General features: G+C 36.0%; 2 long non-coding RNA genes across 5 annotated transcripts; both read right to left on the minus strand.

Moving 5' to 3' along the window:
• Positions 1 to 354: 354 nt before the first annotated feature.
• Positions 355 to 3,804, minus strand: LOC127864974 (uncharacterized). The gene is made up of 2 exons (XR_008042408.1): positions 803 to 3,804; positions 355 to 728 (listed from the first exon to the last, which is right to left on the minus strand). It is a non-coding gene; the product is annotated as an uncharacterized LOC127864974 (long non-coding RNA).
• Positions 3,805 to 3,811: 7 nt separating this feature from the next.
• On the minus strand, positions 3,812 to 15,624 carry LOC127864968 (uncharacterized). Of its 4 annotated transcripts, none has more exons than XR_008042400.1 (8): positions 14,374 to 15,624; positions 13,193 to 13,402; positions 12,604 to 12,657; positions 9,189 to 9,307; positions 8,456 to 8,584; positions 7,135 to 7,240; positions 5,477 to 5,570; positions 3,812 to 4,401 (listed from the first exon to the last, which is right to left on the minus strand). It is a non-coding gene; the product is annotated as an uncharacterized LOC127864968 (long non-coding RNA). The 4 variants fall into 4 exon arrangements; XR_008042399.1 differs by having other exon boundaries at positions 14,149 to 15,623; XR_008042397.1 differs by having other exon boundaries at positions 13,193 to 15,620.
• Between the last annotated feature and the right edge of the window lie 836 nt (positions 15,625 to 16,460).

Raw genomic sequence — 16,460 nt, forward strand, 5'->3', positions numbered from 1 at the left:
AGATAATAATCGTATTAGATATGATCTGGTGACCTAGTTTTTGGATGCACGTGACCCAGATTCGCACTCATTTTAGATATCGTCAATATAAGTATTCGGAGAACGTTGACTGCAGATCGATTAATAAAAGAAGCCTCTGCAGTGAAAACAAGTTTTTTTCTAAGATTTGACCTTTAGTTCTAGTTTTTTGACACATGCGACACAGATTCTAACCGTCGTCAAGATATTTTCAACATACTCATTCTGAGAAAGCTTACATTTTACAGTATTCACTACGGATGCTAGTTGAGCTCAACGCTGATAAAATGTAACAATAACTTTTCAGCTTGAGGCCGAAACTTATCAAGTGTAATCTAGTTGGAAAGAATTTAATAATGATAAACATATACACATTTGTTTAAGTGACATTTTTTGCAGATCATGTACTTTTAATAGTCACAATTACAAAACTTGTAGCACAGTATGGTCATACCTGATGAATTTAATAACGCACATACACTATTCACCTTATCTTGTAATCGATTATATAAAAATATATTTATCCAATGTTTATTACTAATAACGCTCATACACTTTTCACCTTATCTTATAATCGATTATATAAAAATATATTTATCCAATGTTTATTTCTTATAACGCACATACACTTTTTACCTTATCTTATAATCGATTATATAAAAATATATTTATCCAATGTTTATAACTAATAACGCACATACACTATTCACCTTATCTTGTAATTGATTATATAAAAATATATTTATCCAATGTTTATTACTTATAACGCACATACACTTTTTACCTTATCTTATAATCGATTATATAAAAATATATTTATCCAATGTTTATTACACAAAATTCATGAGTGACTTACGGTTGCAGATAGTGAGAACTAATTTAAAATACTTAAAGTAAATGACTTGACATGTTCAGAGGTACACAACACCTATTCAACAAGGAGACAACATTGTATTTGTTTGTTTAAGGATATAACATATCTAGAATACAAATAGAGACAATAGCAGTTTTGACATTTTTAAGTACATTACATCATTATCCCTTGACTTTTAATTGACTTATTTCCAATAACCAATTTTAATTTGTATTTCTTATATAAGAATAGATAATTTAGAATAGATAACTTAAGATATTTTTACAAAACAACGAAACATATTTTCAAGAAGTTCAATTTCAAAGGTGCTTTTAATATTATTAAATGAAAAACATGGCATATAACAAGGTTTTTTCAATTTAAAGCATGGTTTTCTGTTTACAACAAGCCCACAGCAGTCATTTGATATACATCTGTACTACATTTTTGTGTATATATAAGTTTCATAAAGTAAATTACACAAGCGTTGCATCTTAAAGATTGAACAAAAATGAAAATGATTTGAACATATGCATGAAAACAGTGAAATAGTTTAACTGATTGAACAACAATACAGTATTTATTTTCACTGACAAATCATTTGTTTTTCAGTTTTTAAATAAAAATGGCAAAATGTAAAACGCATAGTCAACACGAATTTCATCAGGCTATTAGCACATTTAAGCACATCAAAATATTTTCTGGTAAATGGGGATCTACATTATATACATATAAAGCACAAACATATTATGTCCGTATGCAAACACCTACACTTGATAACCAATTGATCACCTTTGTAATAACTTTGTAATCAAACGACTTAACTATATTTTCATAGTATTTTTATTTGAAATCACAACACACTTTCAATGCACAACAATATTCTTTTTCCACTTGAATATTCTTTAATTAGAATGCAAGAAATCAGCACAAACACATCAATAACATAAACATGTAAGTCTCTTCAAGTCATATAAACTTAAATATTTGATAACAAATTAAGAGAACAAGGCATAACACAATCAATAAATAAATCAAAACTAATGTCAACAACCAAACTATCTGACCTTAAGATATTTTCTGGTGTTTTTTAATTGGGAGATTTCTGGAAACTGGCCGCAGTGAATGCACTCCATAAACAGCTTATGTGGCCATGTCAACGTGTAACAAATTGTAACATAACTCGTAAATTGTCACATTCACTTATCAGCTGCAAGTTCATAAAATATACTATAAAAAGTACAGCAAGTACAATGTATAGATTTATCATTAAAATATACACATTTCTGAAGAGACATTTTGTGTCAAACATTCACTTATAATCGTCATAATTACATGTTATTTTTTATTCTACAAATTCCATTAGACTAATTGTCGAGTATATCATGTAAATAATTTGATTTTCTCTATGAATTTACTTGTTATGTTGAGATGTGAACACATTAATTTTCTTACAAGGGAGACTGTGTTTTTATTTTTGAAGCAAACAACATTGCTCTAACCTGAGAACAAAAAGAGCCAACTGCACTACTTAACAATTGCCAGCATATTACATCACTCTGCCTTGATTTGTAACTGACTGATTTGTTGCAGTTGCTCTATATATCAATTGCACAATTTACCTATATACAGAGATCCAACATTTATTGTTGGTAAAGTTACTGAGTGATTGAGAGGATGAAAATTTGGACTTGTAAATGTGTATATACACGATATAAAACATAAAAAACTATTATGTTCAAAAACAAATGTCAACACTTATGAGCATGTAAGTACATGTATATTAAATATCAACACAAAATTGGCAAAATCAAACATAACTTTGACATCAGCCATGATTTTTCATAATTCTTTTAATAATTCATTTTTAAATACTCAGTTTCAAAACATTGAAAGCTTTCCAAATAAAGAGGCATTATCTTATAATTTAACAAACCATATCAAGTCAAATAAATAAGGTAGTAGTAGTACATACAGAATTGACAATTGAAAGAAGATTAAATGATTTTGTCTTTATTTAATGAATATTCATTTCGAATAGTGCCATACTTAACACGATTCTTGATAATACTTCTATATTGCATGTTACAACAGAAAACTGAAACTTGTTTTTTACATGAATATAATCCAATACATATTTTGTATATAATGTTACCAGCATAATTTAAACAGCTTTCAATTTTCTTAAGCTCAAGGTATGAAATAATGTCTTAAGTACAATTTAATTTTCATGCATTTATCATTATCAGGTGCAAGTTTCATAAGTAATTGATAGACGTGCTATATTTGTGCTTAAAGTAATAATTAACATACACGCCTTAATCAAATATCCTTTATATCATTATATTTAACTATATTTAACAAAAATATTAAATGTTTAATGAATGACACCATCAAAATTCAAAGTCCCCAAAGACATGACATATTGTTTTGCTTTGAACACATCTTTGCGGGTCACATTAATTTATGGTTTCCCCTTAAATGGTTGTGCTTTGTCATTCTGCCATTTCATTCTGAACAAGGTCATTTATTTTTCGCCCGTTACAAAGTTCAAAGATGAGATCTGTCAGAGTTTGTGCTTAACATACCATGAGGAATGTAGAGAATATCTATCTTAAACAGTATTTATCTCTGAGCTCCTAGTTTTGACTGGGGTCATACGGTAACAACTGCTGCAACTGGCTGTGTTGCTGATTGTCTCTGAGCTCTTAGTTTTGACTGGGGTCAATATGGTAACAACTGCTGCAACTTGCTGTGTTGCTGATTGTCTCTGAGCTCCTAGTTTTGACTGGGGTCATACGGTAACAACTGCTGCAACTGGCTGTGTGGCTGATTATCTCTGAGCTCCTAGTTTTGACTGGGGTCAATATGGTAACAACTGCTGCAACTGGCTGTGTTGCCTGACCATGAGGAATGTAGAGAATATCTATCTTAAACAGTATTTATCTCTGAGCTCCTAGTTTTGACTGGGGTCATACGGTAACAACTGCTGCAACTGGCTGTGTTGCTGATTGTCTCTGAGCTCTTAGTTTTGACTGGGGTCAAGATGGTAACAACTGCTGCAACTGGCTGTGTTGCCTGACCATGAGGAATGTAGAGAATATCTATCTTAAACAGTATTTATCTCTGAGCTCCTAGTTTTGACTGGGGTCATACGGTAACAACTGCTGCAACTGGCTGTGTTGCTGATTGTCTCTGAGCTCCTAGTTTTGACTGGGGTCAATATGCTAACAACTGCTGCAACTGGCTGTGTTGGCTGACCATGAGGAATGTAGAGAATATCTATCTTAAACAGTATTTATCTCTGAGCTCCTTGTTTTGACTGGGGTCCATACGGTAACAACTGCTGCAACTGGCTGTGTTGCTGATTGTCTCTGAGCTCCTAGTTTTGACTGGGGTCCATACGGTAACAACTGCTGCAACTGGCTGTGTTATCTCTGAGCTCCTAGTTTTGACTGGGGTCAATATGGTAACAACTGCTGCAACTGGCTGTGTTGCTGAATGACAAGTTTTATTTCGTCAATTGGCGTCTGCAAAAAAAGAAGAACGTGATACTGTAAATGTGTTTCCGTCTATTTTTGATACCAAACGAAAAACAAAACTTGCATAGGGTGTTACGACTTATATGACTTGAATCCATAGATGAAACGATGGCTCGATTGGTCAATGTGGATTTGAGTGCTACTTAAAAGTACCCCGGGTACTCTTCAAGTATACTACAATATACCCCGGGTACAGAAAATATGCTTAAATGCACCCAGCCAATATTTCACTGTACTCGAGGTTTACTCCTACCCAAAATCCGATGTGATATAACGCGCTAACGAATTACGAAACTAAATTATCTTTGAAAAAAAACTGACTCAACATTCTTTGAGAGAATGAGTTTCGATTATACTGGGGCAATTTTACAGAACACTGATATAAATATGAACATACTAACTAACTTGAGAAAATGATCAAACAACGGCCAATTTAGCGTTAGTATTCCTGGGTACATTTTCCATACCCTGGGTACATTGTAGTATGTTTAAGAGTACCCGGGGTACTTTTAAGTAGTACCCGGGCTGACAAAGACCAATCAAGCAAAATGATGGACCTGGGACTATTGATACAATAATAATTAATAATAATTATTTTAGATAAAGTATAACCTCTTTATTACCAAATAATTTGGACTGGGTTTTTATAAAGATCCTTTTTATTATCAAATACTACCTCATCAATAATGACAATAAGCAAAGGCCTACTAGACGATAGTCCCAAACACATGAATTCAGCGAGAGTTTTTCTGAGAAAACTCAGATGATTTTTATGAAGTAAGAAAATGGTTTGGCCACCATGAACCCACATTCCAATTTTGTGTCAAAACTCGACTACTTATGTCAAAGGAAACATGAATCCAAATAAACAAGAAGGAAATTTCACATGATACTAAATATATTTGGTTTCATCACACAAGAAGCAATACTTTTCGAGGTTCGAGGTTATACTAGAACGTACAGCTGGATGGATGTATCGACAAACAAGGGTCAATCTACATGCACCCACCCATCTCTGAATTCAGGGGCTTGCCAAAAATAAACACATCTCTTGAAAACTCACCCCTAGACTGAGGGTCCTGCTTCAGGGGGATGCTTAATGAGCTGTGACTACAAATGCTTCCAGAACAAACTCAATGCTTTGCTATCCGGGTTTCCTGGAAATAAAGTAAATCATGTGCAAAATGAAACAACAAAACTGAAGACAACACTAGCTTTTTCAAGGATAAAAAACTGGCTCAACCCGGTAACATAATTGTGAGTGTCTTAATAAGATATAAACTTTCATATAAACGAGCACACATATTTTAACTAAAGCTCGCCTTGTGCCCAGGATGTTACGAAGCTGGGTACCACTTGAAACTGTGTACACGTTCAATGAAATAAAATTAAACTATGTAGATGTTATAAATTACTTTCATTTGGTTTTAAGACCAAATTTTATTTCATTGGTGTTTATACAAAACAAAAATATCAAGTGGTGTGATAAAAAGACAAGGGTTATATATAAATTGCTCTAGATCACTTTTTGAACATTCACCAATTGCAACAGATTTTGTTTTTATGGTTAAGTATACGAAGAGCTTCGCTAATATATTGTTTTTTGTAAAGGTGAAGGGACCTATCTCAATACTTCATCAAACAGAAGGAGGGATGGGTGGAGAGGGTGTATAGTGTGAAGGTGTGGTCTTTTATTACATTATCTTTCAAAAATGAAAAAAAAGTTACATAACTTGCCTACACAGTCCCCTTATGATAGTAAGCATGTGTTCCAAGTGCGAAATCAATAGCCATGATGCTTAAGAAGTAAAGTGCACCAAATCACAAAACTTAACCAAATTTTCAATGTTCTAAGTATAAAAGGGGCAATAATTCTGTCAAAATGCCAGTCAGAGTTAAATAACTTTGCCTGCACAGTTCCCTTATGGTAGTTAGTAATTGATGCAAGTATGAAAGCAATAGCGTTGATACATTAGAAATAAAGTGGACATAAACACAAAACTTAACCTAAATATCACTTTTCTAAGTATAAAAGGGCACATAATTATGTCAAACTGCCAGCCAGAGTTATCTCACTTTGCTTGCCCACTCCCCTCATTATACATGTAGTAAGTGTAACAAGTTTGAATGCAATAACTTTGATACTTTATAGAAAAGTTGAACTTAACACAAAACTGTTTATTGCATCAAACATGTGCTCAAGATGGTTCCGGAATATGCCCTTACTAGACAGGGCTATACTTCTAATAGGGGTCGCATGAAACAACAGTTATAATATACACGCCCTAGTTGTATTGAATCCTGTCAAACTGACACCTGTTTGTTAATTGAAAACTCTATTAATATGGGCATTGGTCATAAATCTGAGACATGGTGGGTGCGCGAAAATGATATCTCCTTAAAATAAGTGATTCCACAGTTTGACGTCATTGAAATGTGCGTAAAAAACGTCAAACTTTGTTTAAATTATAGATTGGTGGACAAAACTAGTCATAATGTGCGCATCTTTATCAATAAATTTAATATGATTTATGACAAACACATGTTTTGTGGATATTCTTCAGACATATTATATTTTAATATTTGCGTTTATATATTTACTCTAGTGAAAAACATAACATCTTTCATTTGTGAATGGAAACCAATTATTATTTCAATAACATAAATCTGTACTCAAATAAAAATATATAATGCGTACGTTAAAACAAAACACATACTTACAAGAGTATGTAAGCTGCTTGAAATTATCACATGGTTTCTTGGCTTCCTCAATTGCATGGTTTCTCCTTGCAGACTTTGATGCCACATTACGCAGTCAACTTGTTTACTGCAAATGGCAAAACAACATTTTACAGATAACGTTTAAAGATTATTTCTTAGCTGTAATCAAATCCCTTATCATTCAATAAGACACTAGTTTTTCTGCATATATTCTGCAAACAGAGAAAGAGTATGCAATTTTTAAAGGAACGTTTTTGGTTGTTCTTGCTAATGCCCTGTGTAAGAGTCCCTTTATTTACAGATAAAGATGGAATATTATTACATAAATTGGTTTAAACATGTGCAATATGTTTAACAATTATTATTCAAACGGAACTAATACAGTTCATGGAATAAAATAAAATACATATTAAACAAAGATACGCTTGTATATTTAAAAAAAAGCCTACTTTAAATAATCATCAAATTAAAAGCAGCCAAAGCATATCACAATACCATACAATATGTAATGCAATATATTGGTATAATTTGTAGTTACCGGTAAATCTGTTTTTATGTGTTGGCGTATTAATTTCTTTTAGTTATGTCACTGACTTATGTCAGTCAACTTTCTCACAACATATTTGAACAAGTCTCTTTAAAATCTTACACTTTCTTACTTCCATGACCATCCAAGCCCATATGACCATAACATGACCCACAGGTCAGTACAGGGGCAGGGTGCAGGCCATCCTTAACATGACCCACAGGTCAGTACAGGGGCAGGGTGCGGGCCATCCTTAACATGACCCACAGGTCAGTACAGGGGCAGAGTGCGGGCCATGACCCACAGGGTGCAGGTCATGACCAACTGGTTAGAACAGGGGCAGGTTGCGGGCCATGACCCACAGGTCAGTACAGGGGCAGGGTGCGGGCCATCCTTATCATGACCCACAGGTCAGTACAGGGGCAGGGTACGGGCCATCCTTAACATGACCCACAGGTCAGTACAGGGGCAGGGTGCGGGCCATGACCCACAGGTCAGTACAGGGGCAGAGTGCGGGCCATGACCCACAGTTCAGTACAGGGGCAGGGTGCGGGCCATGACCCACAGGTCAGTACATGGGTAGGGTGCGGGCCATGACCCACAGGTCAGTACAGGGGTAGGGTGCGGGCCATCCTTAACATGATTAGAAGAGGCAGAGTGCAATAAAAATAAAACATAATAAAAGCAAATTTGAATATAGCAATATGCTAAAATATATTCTTAAACAAAACAAACTAGTTAATATTAAATGGTTGAGAATATACTAATATCATACAGACATATTTGCATTCATACCTCTCCTAGTTTAATGCATATGCACCACTGTTGTTGATGTTTAGTATACGACTGCTGCTGAAACTGTTTTTGCTGCTGTGCTGACGTGGCTTGGTTGCTAGGATTCCGCTTGACACTGAACAACGGCCACTGAAAAATAAGTTATATTGGATAATTTGTTATAATGTAATCAAAGATGACAAGTGGTTCAAGGGATTTAATGCTTTTGTTGTTTTTATACACAAATATTAACACACTTCTGTGCACACTATTAGTTAATCCCCCTGAATAAAATATAAGTAACACAGCCTCTGTAATTCCATGTGTGGTGAGATACAGAAACAGTAAATTAATATTATGCAAGAGAGTTACTTGGCCAATGATAAGTTAGAGCTTTGTCACAAAATGATAACTAAACCTCAACCCAGACTTCATGGGGCTCACAACCTCAACCCAGACTTCATGGGGCTCACATGATTGAAGTTTCATCTGATTCCCTTTAGAAATGTAGACATATACATATGTGGTGAGGTAAAACTATGTTCACATAAAATGCAGACGAAACGCCCCTCTAACAGACCAACTTACAGAACATTGACTCCCATATAACCTCTGCATGGTTTGTGGGATTTAATACTCATTGTATTCACATCTCCACCTTACAGGTCATGTTTTTGTAATATTACTGTGAGATTGGAATGTTAATAGATAATAGATTATAGACTGAGGCTGCTGCTTGAGCCCAGATTGGTACCAATTTGACCTTCGGCATGGAAGCCCCTTTCTCTAAAGGGTCACGCTTGGCACAGTTGCACAGTTCTTTAGATGGTCGTGATTTTCAGGGTACTGTTCCATGTTGATTGACAAGTTGTCCTGTAAAATAAAATATCAACAAACTTAAACTCCAGTAGCATCAGCAGGAGATAATTCTATTCATCACTTAGAATGTCCTTTACTTAAGGCAAGTAACCATGTGACAAAATTAGACATATGATATAAATTATACAAAGCATTACACAGTTTTGTAACATGAGCAGCAAACTTAAGAGTGTATGAACTATTATGAAACTTACGCCAATTGCATAAATTCTGGTGGCATTAATGCTTAGTCAAGTCGCAACTTTTCCGACATTTCACACACCAAAAAAATGAAGAAAGATAAAACCAACAAAATACTCCCGGTTAGAAGTCTGGTTTACATTGATCGTGTGTACAATGTTCGATATGTTTAACGGTCTGGTTCACATTGATCGTGTGTACAATGTTAGATATGTTTAACGGTCTATGTTCTTCATTAAACAAGACAATGCGATCTGGTTGGTTACTAAACTTGTAAAAGATAGTATGCCCCAAAACAATATTGAACATTTTCATGATGATCCAATAAAACTTATTTTGAAACGGATAGCAGATGTTAATAAGTGTCAACACTTTTGCTTTTATTGATTTTTTGGTTTTTAAGGAAGCATTTCATTATCAAAATCCAGTTTTTGCGGTAAGTGGTTTCCCTGACTAGCCTGTGCAGATTGCGTTTCCCAGAGGTAAGTGGTTTCCCTGACTAGCCTGTGCGGATTGCGTTTCCCAGAGGTAAGTGGTTTCCCTGACTAGCCTGTGCGGATTGCGTTTCCCGGATTTAAGTGGTTTCCCTGACTAGCCTGTGTGGATTGCGTTTCCCACATGTAAGTTGTTTCCCTGACTAGCCTGTGCGGATTGCGTTTTCCAGAGGTAAGTTGTTTCCCTGACTAGCCTGTGCGGATTGCGTTTCCCAGAGGTAAATGGTTTCCCTGACTAGACTGTGTGGATTGCGTTTACCAGAGGTTAGTGGTTTCCCTGACTAGCCTGTGCAGATTGCGTTTCCCAGAGGTAAGTGGTTTCCCTGACTAGCCTGTGCAGAGTGCGTTTCCCAAAGGTCAGTGGTTTCCCAGACTAGCCTGTACGGATTGCATTTCCCAGAGGTAAGTGGTTTCCCTGACTAGCCTGTGCGGATTGCGTTTCCCAGAGCAAGGCTAAATCATGTTTTCAAAGCTACCTTTTAACTCTTATAATAACAACACAAAGTGAACATAAGTTGTTACATAAAAATCCTGTAACATATTATTATTTTTGTCTGCATTTAGTATGAATGGCAAGGTGCAAATATTGACTTCATTTCGCAATAGACATAGAAACCCAACAGTGCTAAGGTTGGTACAACAAAGACATAATTGTTCAACTTGTGAATGGAATAATAAAAATTTAAATTGATGAATAAATTGTGATTGTTAGTGGGTTCAGGAGGTATAAAATTGATGACTTAATTTGTGATTGTTAGTGGGTTCGGGAGGTATAGAATTGATGAGTTAATTTGTGATTGTTATTGGGTTCGGGAGGAAAAAAAGTCACACGGGCATGATAATCAGAATGACATAAAAATCTATAAAATTGTAAGTATCAAAACAACAATTAAAAGACCATAAACACTCAAAATCAATTAATATTTCGTACAATATTTCAAAAAATAAAGTTAACACATAAAAAAATCAATGTTCCTTATAGCAATATCCAAAATTTGATCACTAGATGTGGTCTGGTAATATAGATCAAGATACACATTGCTCTTTTTTTGTTTTGTGTGAATCAATATATTCCACACATGTTCATGCACCATGTAAGTGTCATATGAATAGATATTGTTGCGGAAAAATATAATGGAATATATTGTGCCACACATATTTAAAAACTAGCATTTTGTATCTCATTAAATCTATGTGTGCATGGGACATCCCGTGTTGTAATTACACTGAACATACACAAATCCTTATATGTAACCTTTTTTCTAAATCAATCAAACTGTTTCATAATTTAAAAAAGCTCAATGGTCCTTCATGGACAAGTATCTGAATGTTGAATTGTTGTAAATGGAAAAAAGTGCCTGAAATGCTCACCTCAATTCAAGGTAAACCTACTGTAGAAGACATGACCTTGTGACATACTTTTTGACTTCACTTTAAACATTCTGATTAACTTTCATAATTGATGTGGCATAAATCTGGCCTATAGAGTGATAACCAAGTTTGTTTCAAGGTTTGAACGGTGACCTAGTTTTTGGAAGCAATGTGACAGATTCAAACTTAACCTATAACATATCATGATAATCATCTTTGATCATGATTGAGTCATGACAATTGAGATGTGAGACCTAGTGTATTGTTACACAAGTGACCTTGGTTTAAACTCAGGCTAAATATTGTCAAAATAAACTTTTTGCCTTAAAAATACCAGAACATTTTGACCCAGTTTCATCAAGGTTCAATAAACATTCAGGCCTTCAGATTCTTAAACAAGCTGACAGTTGAAGCAGCACACAGCACGCTCAATGACATAGGGTGATCACAATTACTTCTCGGGGGAATATACATATGGGAAATTCCTGATGCACTCAATACACAAGCTATGGACACTTGTATTTACGTGTGATTTTATAAACCATTAAAATTATAATCCAATAGTTCATAATTTATAATTAGTCTCTAAACTAGATGTTCGGATCTCCACAAAACAAAACAACATTTTATGCAAAGCTACAAACATCAGTGACCCCTCTTAGGTATCAATTTTTTTTTATAAACATACTTACATTTAAAATGGAACCTCACTTTGTAAAGAGTTAACTCTTTCAGTGCGGGAACCGAATTTTGAAGGCCTTTGCAAACAGTTTGGATCCAGATGAGACGCCACAGAACGTGGCGTCTCATCAGGATCCAAACTGTTTGCTATTCTGATAGTATTCTTTGAAAAAAAATCGAAGAAAATGCTAATTTTAGAAATTCAGCAGATGACATTTTAGCAGGCGACAAATTTCCCAGCATGCAAAGGGTTAACAATTTAGATATATTGGAACCTGCTGAAAAAGTGTGTGTTTTCCATGTTATTCTGTGTTTTAATAAAGCTCTGGATTCCTAATTCAAGTCTGAATGTCAGGGATTAGCGTGAAACTGTTGCATCTTCTTCGAATGTCAAAATAGTAAAATAAGGTTGTTGATGAACCCTTGAAATGAAATAATTTGTACTGGTCTTCTTAATTGAAGAGCAGAAACCCCAAATCGCATTGAGTTTTAACTATTTGTAAAGCCAGGGTCTCCAGAATGCTTTACCAAAGTTACCCGTTTTGCCATGGCAACGGGACTTACCGATTAGGATGTTGTGGCTGAGTTGTATTTGGGGAACCTGTGAGTATAAGGCCTCTGTAAACAGAAAAAAAGATCTCAGGGCATCCCAGAAATGTTTCCCTGTAAACCAAATAATTCAATGCATTCTGAAATGGCATTAGTTATATTTGAATCAATTTTGTTTGAGTTAAAAAATAATAAGAAATACATTAAATTTGAAGACTTCTGATAGAAAAGAGATACACAATTAAACACTAGATACTATACTTCTATATGCTGTTCACTTGATACAAACCTAGCCTACTAAATAATAGTTTATCCCTATCTTAAAATATTTATTAAGTTATGTGTAACTCAAAAAAGGTGGGACAGACATAAGGACGGATTTAAGGAAGGGCAGACCGAATAACAGACAAGAACAAATATTTACGCCCCACTCCTGCGCCATTTCAAGGCAATACAAATTGGCGGCTATTATAAATATTAACAATATCATAAGAACTGTCAGCTAGAATATAGTTTAATCAATATATAAAACGCACACACTATTTAAATTGAATTTGGAGTAAAAAACACATCACACATTATACATGATAAATTACCAATGTACCTTGCAGATAAAGTAATCTTGGCCCCTGAGTAAGGCAGTCTGGAGCCCCAGGTCTAGAGACGCTGCACCCTCGGGTAGAACTCATTGGGCATTTGCCCCATGAAACTTGGCCAGAAAAAATCCCTGGGTGTTCGGGTCCAGCTGACCAGAGAGCCTGTTGTTCAGCTGCGTACCAATCTATGAGTGCGTCTGGTCCTGTAGGAACCGGCTCTTAAAACAGATTCCAAAGAATTTAAATAAATATCGGAAAATAATGAAGACAATAATTTTATAATGTACTGAAAGCATTTAAATAATTGTTTTACTAAAATTGAATAGAAAAGCGGGAGTTTTCATGCAAGGAGAAACTTTTGGTACAGGAGCTGAATTTCGGCCGCAAAATAGACAAACTATGCTTGACATTCTAAAACTTATATTAAATCAAGTGTTATTCGCATTCATTTACCAAGTTTGATCAATATAAAAACACAGAATTCCTATTTGATGCTATGAACTTTTCCTCAATCAGGCAGACAACGGACTGATGTTAAGTGAACTATATGAGTGCATTCTGGGAAAAAATAGGACTTAATGTATGTGAAGTCTGCACAGGCTTATCTGGGGTGACACTTTAATAGGACTTAATGTATGTGCTGTCTGCACAGGCTAATCTGGGATGACACTTTAATAGGACTTAATGTAGGTGCAGTCTGCACAGGCTTATCTGGGATGACACTTTAATAGGACTTAATGTATGTGCAGTCTGCACAGGCTTATCTGGGATGACACTTTAATAGGACTTAATGTATGTGCAGTCTGCACAATCTGGGATGACACTTTAATAGGACTTAATGTATGTGCAGTCTGCACAGGCTAATCTGGAATGACAATTTAATAGGACTTAATTATATGCAGTCTGCATAGGCTAATCTGGGATGACAATTTAAGCCCCATATTGCAGAACACCGCTAAGATACTTCTTATTGTTCTTGTTGCTGCTGCTGCTGCGACTGGGCCATAGACAGAGATGGAGTGAGTCCCAACGCCGAAGTCGCCACCCCAAACCCGAGAATTGCCGACAACAACTGTTGTTGAATGGCGTCAATCGCATACTGCTCTCCAGGCCTAAGGTTCACATTTTTCGAGAACACCATATCGAGGTCAGTCACATTAACGGACGTGTCAGGCAACGCCTGCTCTACCTGTTGAATCAGATCGTTTCAGTTCGAGCAACTTGTCCGGCCTAATTTGTCGACGCAATCATCCAATTGTTGCTAAGCCACATCAATGCTGAGACGGAAGTCGAATTCACCTAGGCTCTGCTGTTGGAAGTGTTGATGTAGCCAACATGGGACGAGATATTGATAGGAGGCTTGGTAGTCTGACACAAGACGTCTTCATGCTGAATTTCTTTAGCAAGTTGTAGTATTTGTGCAAGAAGGGGGTTGTCATTGACTTTCACTTCAATGACGTTTGTCATGTTTGCTAGTAAAGTTCACTGAAAAGGAAATGGAAAGTAAACTTAAACCGGATTGTTTAGTGACACATGAATAAGCCTTGCAACACCTTACTTTACAGACCTGTTTTTTTTAATGCCAAACATTGTGCCTATAATTGATATTTAGAATATTGCAATAAATTTTTTACCAATTAGAACTCAGAATAACAAAGTATCAATGTTTTACGGGCACCAGCTTTAAATTGGAATTTTTGGGTTTGTAGCAAAGTGTTATATTTATTTTTTGTAAATCAAAACCACGCATTACTTGAGCAATTTAGAATGTGAGACTGTACACCTTTAATTGTGTGACTATAGAACTTTAAATTTGAGACTACATAATTTTAAATGTGATACTCAGCAACTTAAAATGTGAGACAACACAACTTTAAATGTTACAATCTACATATTTAAGTGTGAGTCTGCACACCTTTTAATGTGACAGTTTATGACTTATTCCTGAGACTTAACAACTTTAAATGTGAGACAATACAACTGTATGGCATTTAATATGAAACAATACATGTGTGTTCAAAATAATAATTAAACTTAGTGAAATAAGCAAACTAGAGCTTTGTCTTAGACGTCACGAATACCCCCACATGCCGCATTGACACATAATATTTTGCATGTCGTCTTCACAAAAAACAGCAGACACCATGCTAAATTTTTAAAACGCACTAAGTGACCCTTTGACCTAGTTTTTGACCCAGAAAGGCGCATGTTCTAACTTGGCCTTAAGATCATCTCCATAAAACTTCTGACCAAGTTTGGTGAAGATCGGATGTAAACTACATGAATAAGAGAGCGGACACCATGCTGAATGTTAAAAAATGCACAAAGTGACCCGGTGACCTAGTTTTAGGCCCGGAATGGCCCATGTTCAAACTTGTCCTAGAGATCATCTAGAAAATATGGGCTGTCAATAGTAGTGGCAGCCACTGTGTGAATACGTTTTTTGTCACTGTGACCTTGACCTTTGACCTAATGTTAGTTATCATCCGGAAACCATTGTACTATTTCGAGTCACTGTGACCTTGACCTTTGACCTAGTGACCTGAAAATCAATAGGGGTCATCTGCCTGTCATGATCAAGGGGAGGAGTGAGAGGGGTGTATAATGTGGGGTGTGGTAATTTATAAGATGTTTAAAAAAAATTGGGAGGGTGGGGGGTAGGGGGGTGAGAGGGGGTAATAATGTGGGGTGTGGTTATTTATAAGATGTTTAAAAAAAATTGGGGGATGGGGGTGAGGGGTAAGGGGGAGTGAGAGGGAAGTAAATTGGGGGGTGTCCGTAATTTATAAGATGTTAATAAAAAATTGGGGGGGATGGGGGGGTAGGGGGGTGGGGGGGGTAGGGGGGGTGGGGGGTGGGGTGGGGTAGGGGGTGAGAGGGGGGGTATAATGTGAGGGAGTGGTAATTTATAAGATGTTTAAAAAAAATTTTTTTTTTTTTTGGGGGGGGGGGGGGTGGCGGTGTGGGGGGGGTAGGGGGGTGGAGGATGAAGAGGGGGTAATATTGTTGGTTGGGGTAATTTATTAGATGTTTAAAAAAAAATTGGGTGGGGGGTGGGGGGGTGAGTGGGTGGGGGGTGGGGTAGGGGGAGTGTGAGGGGGGTATAATGTGAGGTGTGGTAATTTATTAGATGTTTAAAAACATGGGGGGGGTGGGGGTGGGGGGTAGGGGGGTGAGAGGGGGGTTATAATGTGGGGTGTGGTAATTTATAAGATGTTAAAACAAGAGCACCGCCTTGCGGGTGCAGACCGCTCATCTATTTTTCTTTTTAAAGGT

The sequence above is a fragment of the Dreissena polymorpha genome, chromosome 1 (assembly GCF_020536995.1).
Source record: "Dreissena polymorpha isolate Duluth1 chromosome 1, UMN_Dpol_1.0, whole genome shotgun sequence".
NCBI classification, from domain to species: Eukaryota; Metazoa; Mollusca; class Bivalvia; order Myida; family Dreissenidae; genus Dreissena; species Dreissena polymorpha.